Consider the following 7006-nt stretch of genomic DNA (forward strand, 5'->3'; position numbering starts at 1 on the left):
TCTTCGACAAATCGTTGACAACAGTCATTTCACTCTGCGATTATTATCATTCGGTAATTACTATTTCATTACTGCATGGACATTGGCTATGTATGTCACCACTAAGTGCTCGTTTGAATAATGCGTGTTTATTACAGACAAACAAATATAATATTTAGACACCATGTGTTAACAAAGTATTTTACTCCGGTATGTTCTCAATTCTCAAAATATATAGAATAATAAAACGGCAGCGGATATTTATTTTGACCATCTGATCTACCCAAAATACCCACAATAATTACAGTTAAATACGCAACATAATAAAGATATGGTAATAATTAATAAAATATTAGTTTTTTACGTTCACGGGATATTAATCGACTTGGTAAATACAGGTTGCAAATAACGTCAGTAGAATATATTAAATTAGCACCGACTGCTTTCTAACATAAATATTACAGGGTGCAGGATCACCAGACTTTGTGGGGTTCCAACTTTTAACTTTAATGGATGTATACACGACGATTAGTGATGCTTTATTTCAAATAACTCTTTAAAATTAACGTTCTTAATAATTTCGGCTAGTACATAAAAGACTGATTTGTATGCTGCTTATGGCAATTTGAAATACATCGGAATTACTTTGTTTAATAAGCATATGTTCTTGTTAAAAAAATCGGTAACTACTGCATTCATTGTACACGGTTATGCCTCACGCAATGTGAAATTTTGTCAACGGTTTTAGACGTATTTGAGGATTTATTCTTATACCTTAAGATATCGGCAAAAACTGCAAGAAAAAAAAACTGTCTTTTATGCACTTAAGATTTTTGCAAATGTATTTCAATAACTTGAGATATTTGCAAAAATAAACTTCTTAACGGTGTTTTTATATTTTGTCCAGAACGTGTGTAAAACCCGGGATTCTGCACCCTGATTATGAAATGCAATATGAAATGCATTTCGCACACATGTATTCTTATTTTAGGGATATAAACAGCTAGTGTTTATTAACTTGATTTTTATTGCCATTTTAATTTATAAAAAAATATTTTTGTCGGTTTGATGTCCATTAAAACAAATTTGAGTGTCAGTTTATTGATTTTTATTTCGTTGCTGTTGAAATATCTATATTTTCGGAATAGATCAACACACTTGATCAAATCTTGATGGATTATCAGATAGACGTAATGACATAATGTTTAATATTATACATGCGGTTGGTATATGAAAATTCACAAATCTACACAAAAACTATTTTATTGATAATAGCAATTACGATGAGTTATTCATAACGAAATGCACGTTTGAATATACGCATTATCTTTTAAAGACGTACACTTTGTTTACTACTCACAAGTACAAGTTAGGAAGAAATTTGACAAATAAAATAGAAATAAAAATAAATATTATCAAATACTATTCTTAATTAAATTTGTTATTTTGATACTTGAATAACCATTACATTTACACTGAACAAGAAAACGCTGGTCTTACCTTATTTATAAAATAGATTCCGAAAATTGATGTAGTTCCTTGCAAAAAATATATTGTATATTTGTCACCAATGGCTCCGTGAAATACTACGCGCTTATATAGAAGACGATGACATAAAACTCAGATCAGATCAGATTGCAACTCAGTTTCTTTCAATATCTCAGTGAACACTGCTTGTAGTACCAGCCTCCGCTGCCACTCCGCTCTATTCGCCTTCGGAGATCCGCCCAGTAGTAATTCGGTTGGCACGTGGGCTGAAAGTAGTGCGTCAAGCACGCACAACAATCCGCCTCGCGCTTGGATATGATTGCATATCGGATGCTCTGATGTCTGCTTTATTCGTTGCATAATTTGTGCTTTAGTTCTTTATTTTTAAAGCTTTGTTCAACGGGTCTTTACAGAAAGGCGAAGCAAATAAAACATGTTAATGCACATTTATAGTGTAGACAATAATGCCTACATAATACTCTCCAGGTAAATAGTATATACGTATTAAATTGAAAAACAAACAAACATGTTTTAAGAATTATGAGTTCATTGTTTAATATCTTAAGCTAACTGTGCATGTTTTCTCTTAAAGCTGTATAAAAACATGACATAAGGTCGTACAAGATACATTATGATGTTTAAAGATGATGGTTCCCTAATTGAAACGTTCCATATTTGTGCAATCGATTCACAAAACGAGTGAACGTATATTACTTTACTTGGAGATTCTTGGCTTTAGCCGAGAATAGTGATTTTTTACAATTATAATTTTCTTCATTTCAAATATAATTTTCGCACCGAGTTTGAAACGGCAGCTAGCTTTTCGTATAAATGTTCCCATGTAAACACATGCTTTGTTCGTATAAATGTTCCTATGTAAACTCATGCTTTGTTCGTATAAATGTTCCTATGTAAACTCATGCTTTGTTCGTATAAATGTTCCTATGTAAACTCATGCTTTGTTCGTATAAATGTTCCTATGTAAACTCATGCTTTGTTCGTATAAATGTTCCTATGTAAACTCATGCTTCGAGTGGCTCGTGTACACTTTTTCGGTTTGCTACAATGATTGGTCAACTATAGCACACTCCAATTGCTTTTAACACACAACACATGTCCGAATCAAGGACGTAAATATCTTAACTAAGTGATGATTTAAATAAATTTGATGATAAAGTATGAGTTTGAAAATATTCTTTTCAAGATAGTGCATACGTTTCAAACTGTGGCAATACATATTTGTTTGTTTTGCTTATGTTTTTTGTAAAATTTTATAAACTTGTAAGTAGTGTTTCTAAAAAAAATTCATACTTGTTTGAATTCAGTCATATAATAAATCGTTGATTGTATCAGCGCTGATGCCCGAGTGGTGTAAGCGATAGACTTTTACTCCAGGGGTCAGTTGTTCGAGCCAAGTTGCGGTTACTTTTTCTTTCTTTAAGTAATTATTGTTTTTTTACTGGAGCTTCTGAGATCCGATGCTTAAATTTATTAGTATAAATCATTTAAAGACAAACTTCAATAAATGCCAAAATATGTGAAAAGGCCCCTTTAAAAAGGTAACTGATGCCGTTTATAGCAAATTGTTCAATAGTTCAAAAAAGCTTTTCCTCCGAAATAAACTCAGCCAAGGGTTTTAATATTTTGTATGCAACATTTCATTGTTATCCTACGCAATTTTATTCAACTAGTGCTCATTGGGCCCAAATTGGCACACACTGTGAATCCAATGGTTTACATACAATAATATAACCAAAAAAACTTGACGTGCATCGTTTACAAATATAAGGTTGGATGGGGTTATGTACGTTACTTTCATGATTAAGTTCTTATATCCACGCAGAGTTGTCGTTCCTTGTTCCCACCTACAATCTCTGCAATCACAAGAAAATCCTACTCAAAGACGTAGATGTTATCTACGTCTCTGTCCTACCATATTTAGTAGGATTTAAACAGCTTATACGTTTAGGTTCATAATTAAAAATACAAAATCATATAATTAAAAAAAGTAAAAATAACAATGGCAGAATCATTTACCACGTGGCTAGGCTATCATCACCATGCTGGTTATGAACGCAGAGATTTGATCAAACTATGCTGGTTCCAGTCAAATCTCTGCGCGGAGTCTGGATAAGTTTAAGTTGTTTTCATGCAAAAACGAACCCGTTTTAGCGAAAGTTAGCATACATAATCAAAATAATAAATCCGTCAGTAATATCTATTTACCAGAGAATCTACGAACCTATCAAACTTGGTGTTTTGGGGTAGAGTCGACGTCGTGAAATTCTATCTACATCTTCGTTCTAGTAAACACGTCAATGGAGGTTTGCATATGACCTGTGCAATGTGCGGAAATAACCCCCCTGTACCCAGACCCAGCTAGCCGATTCGTACGGGTGTCCCTCGAGTGTTGTAAACCACCAAAGACGACTCGCTTAATCCTTCGCTAAGATGAAAGCTTAGATCTGCTCATTGTATAATAATACGAAATGGACGTAATCAAGCGGCTAACGCTCTTCCAGGCGATTTGAGCTGGTCTAAAGAAGACATCACGGCAGCGACAATACCACGTGACCGCAAACTAGACAGATACAAGACCCACATCCGCTTTCAATTAATGGTGCGTTTAAAATACGTATGCCGATAACGGACCGATTTTAGACACATTATCATTAACAAGGTAAGGGATTATTGATTCAAACGCTACCCATCTAGTGACATCTTGACACTTGTTAATTGTTAACCGTTGTCGTCGGCTGAAATCAATTATAAGGGTGTTGATAAGATCAACAAACAATGTTGCCGATGAACTCGGTGACATATTCATTCACTTCTGATTTCTCGGAACATTATTGATGTAAGGATACACGTTATGCCTGATGCGACAATCATAATTGCAAGCATTTTTTTCTTTAGTATAAATTATTATTTTGACATTGTATTCCTCACTTTCTTGGAGAGCTTATGCCATTGTCCGTCCGTCGATTGGTTTTTGTGTCGCGCATAACTAAAGAGTATCAATTCTGGGGTGATGCAACTTTATTTTTATTAAGCATGCGTTTAAGAAAATGTGTGCATTGTTATGACCCCTTTGAAAGGAACCGATGAATTTGTTTATATCCTGTGTTGCGAGTGATTGATTAGGTGGTTGTGCTTTAAAGGTGACACTATGCAAGCATATTAATAAACATGTGAACTTGCATACATGTACCTGTTCATTTCGGCTCCGAATTTTTATATAAACGGTACAGTTTCAAGCACAAATGATTTTTTTTCAATGTTCTCCTGTTTAAGAAAATGTATTGCTTCTAGAGCTATGAAACATTACTCACTGTGCAACTTTAAACCAGGGTCTGTTGATGATTTTTCTTCACATACATGTAAGAGCAATGAAAAAATGTTTTTCTTCTCATATAACTTGCAACGTGTTATTGCTATAATAATGGAAACGTTTCCACTGTAATCGGTCAATTTTTGAAATTTGGGGAATTTTATTCGTGATTTGTATTGGCATTCGTGTCCAAAAACGACACTTGTCTTGTTTTCGAAGAAAGTGAACAGAGAATGTATACACGAAAATATTTTTCACGATTGCATATTATACGTTATTTTTAAATAAGTTGAAAACAAAAATCGTTTTCTGATTTTACTTGGCAGTATTCTGAGAACTACAACACACATGTACATTTTCATTTACTGGGTGTATAAATGCAATGCATCGTAAAGTACAATTTAAAATATATGTTATATTTTCAAGTCATTGCGTTTCTCAAGAGATGTCTTCAAATACACCTCCTTGAAATGCCGCGTTTTTTTGTCTACCAATCTTAGAAGAACCATCCCGATTAAAACGTAACATTCCATTTATACCTTTTACAAAAAAGCGATATGGATAGCACAACTCCAAATGTCAAATTTGATCAGTGAGAGGAATCACAGAATAACTGTCAAACGAGTTTCACGTTCTGTTAAAATTGTGTCTCATATGAGTAATAAATCCATCATTCATTTATCCAACGATGTGGATACTATGCGAAACGTTCCGCATAGACATTGTTCATTATCCCGCGCTGAACAATAGCGATGCGCGCGCATCTAGATGAAATAAATGGCGACATGTCTCAGACTAGAGGCGATTTATTGGAATAAAATCCGTAATGGGGATTATGTATCATTACTTTTGGCATTAGGGATATTCATTCTGTTTAATACTAGATTAGAGAATTAGGCGTCATCTGCTTTTATCCTGTCAATGGGTAAAACCGTGCGAAGTTTCTGTCCGTTTACAGCTTGGTTAGTAGGTCAGAACTCCGAAACTATTACTATGCCAAAGTCTTTTGTTTCTATTCGAATGCCATGATATTTTATAAAGGTCAAAGAGTCGTCTTTGAAAGTACCGGTAATTCAGGCTATTTTCCATCGTACCTCAATGGAGCTTGAATTATTTTTATTCCTTGCATTACAAATGATTGCATCTGATTGGCATTTCCTCGTTCACGTCTATTAAGTTGTGATGGATTGCAAGGGTATTGCAAAAAAACACACCTTCGGGTGGCTTGAATTGTTAACATTGGTATTCAATAAAGCTGGTATTTGTTTGGCTGGTTCCACTTCATTACAAGTGTCAAGGAAAGTTGTAACTGTTGGCGTTAATTTGTTTTATTGTATGATAGCTACTGGCAGAAAATTATAAATTGATTTGCGTGTACTTTATTTTTGTCAAGTGCTTTTTTTATGTCAACAGTTCTTTCTGCATATCTTGTTGTATTTACGGAAAGTGACATTCTGTAAATTATAATTTTTTTATAATTTAATTTTTGTAAGAAGAAGAAGCTTATCAATTTTGTCAAAATGGTTGTTGTATAAATTCGCTCTGACCGAATGCGTTCTGGTTTTATAATCTTTATTTGTCTTCAGAGCAAATCAAGTTTATGGTTGATGAGTCGGACTTTCTATTAAAACTACCGGTATTTAATATGTAAACTTCAACTAATCACGTCGAACATGTACGAACAGTGTTTTACTGATTTTTGTTTCATATACGCACAAACACACACACCCGCGCACACACACACGCACACGCACACACACTGCATTTGCAGTGCAGCGTTTAATCACTGTATAGATTACCGAAATTATATTTCTATACATGTAAAAAGTTCCTTATGTATATTTCTATACAATGCCAGTTTCATAAACACATCTTCTTTTTTCTTGTAATTGTTCTTCTCTTTTTCTACCAAACAAAAAGACTGTTGTTTTTGGTTGGTTTTCTTTTTTTCATACATAATTGTTTATGAAAAACGAAGGAAACACTTTAATGTTAACTAATATCTTTTTAGGAATGTATAATTAACATAAGCATAAAGTAAACGACAAACACACGAACTTATTATGTACATTCTGCTTGTTAAAAAAGCAGTTTACTAACACATGTGACATGCTACTAATACCTTTTTACGAATGTATTTGTTTGACATAAACGTAAAGTAAACTACAGACTTACAAACTTATTCATGTACATTTTGCCTCTAAAAAA

General features: G+C 33.6%; 1 protein-coding gene across 2 annotated transcripts in view; it reads right to left on the minus strand.

The window, feature by feature from the left end:
• Nucleotides 1–3782, minus strand: part of LOC127848638 (uncharacterized) — a 12984-nt gene extending 9202 nt beyond the window's left edge. Inside the window, exon 1 of one of the 2 annotated variants that reach the window (XM_052381221.1) lies at nt 3710–3782. The gene's annotated coding sequence lies outside the window, so the exon portion shown is untranslated. Of the gene's footprint in view, nt 1–1479; nt 1623–3709 lie in introns of those variants that run through there. The other variant, XM_052381220.1, reaches the window with a different exon arrangement.
• Between the last annotated feature and the right edge of the window lie 3224 nt (nt 3783–7006).

The sequence above is a fragment of the Dreissena polymorpha genome, chromosome 10 (genome assembly GCF_020536995.1).
Source record: "Dreissena polymorpha isolate Duluth1 chromosome 10, UMN_Dpol_1.0, whole genome shotgun sequence".
Taxonomy (NCBI): domain Eukaryota; kingdom Metazoa; phylum Mollusca; class Bivalvia; order Myida; family Dreissenidae; genus Dreissena; species Dreissena polymorpha.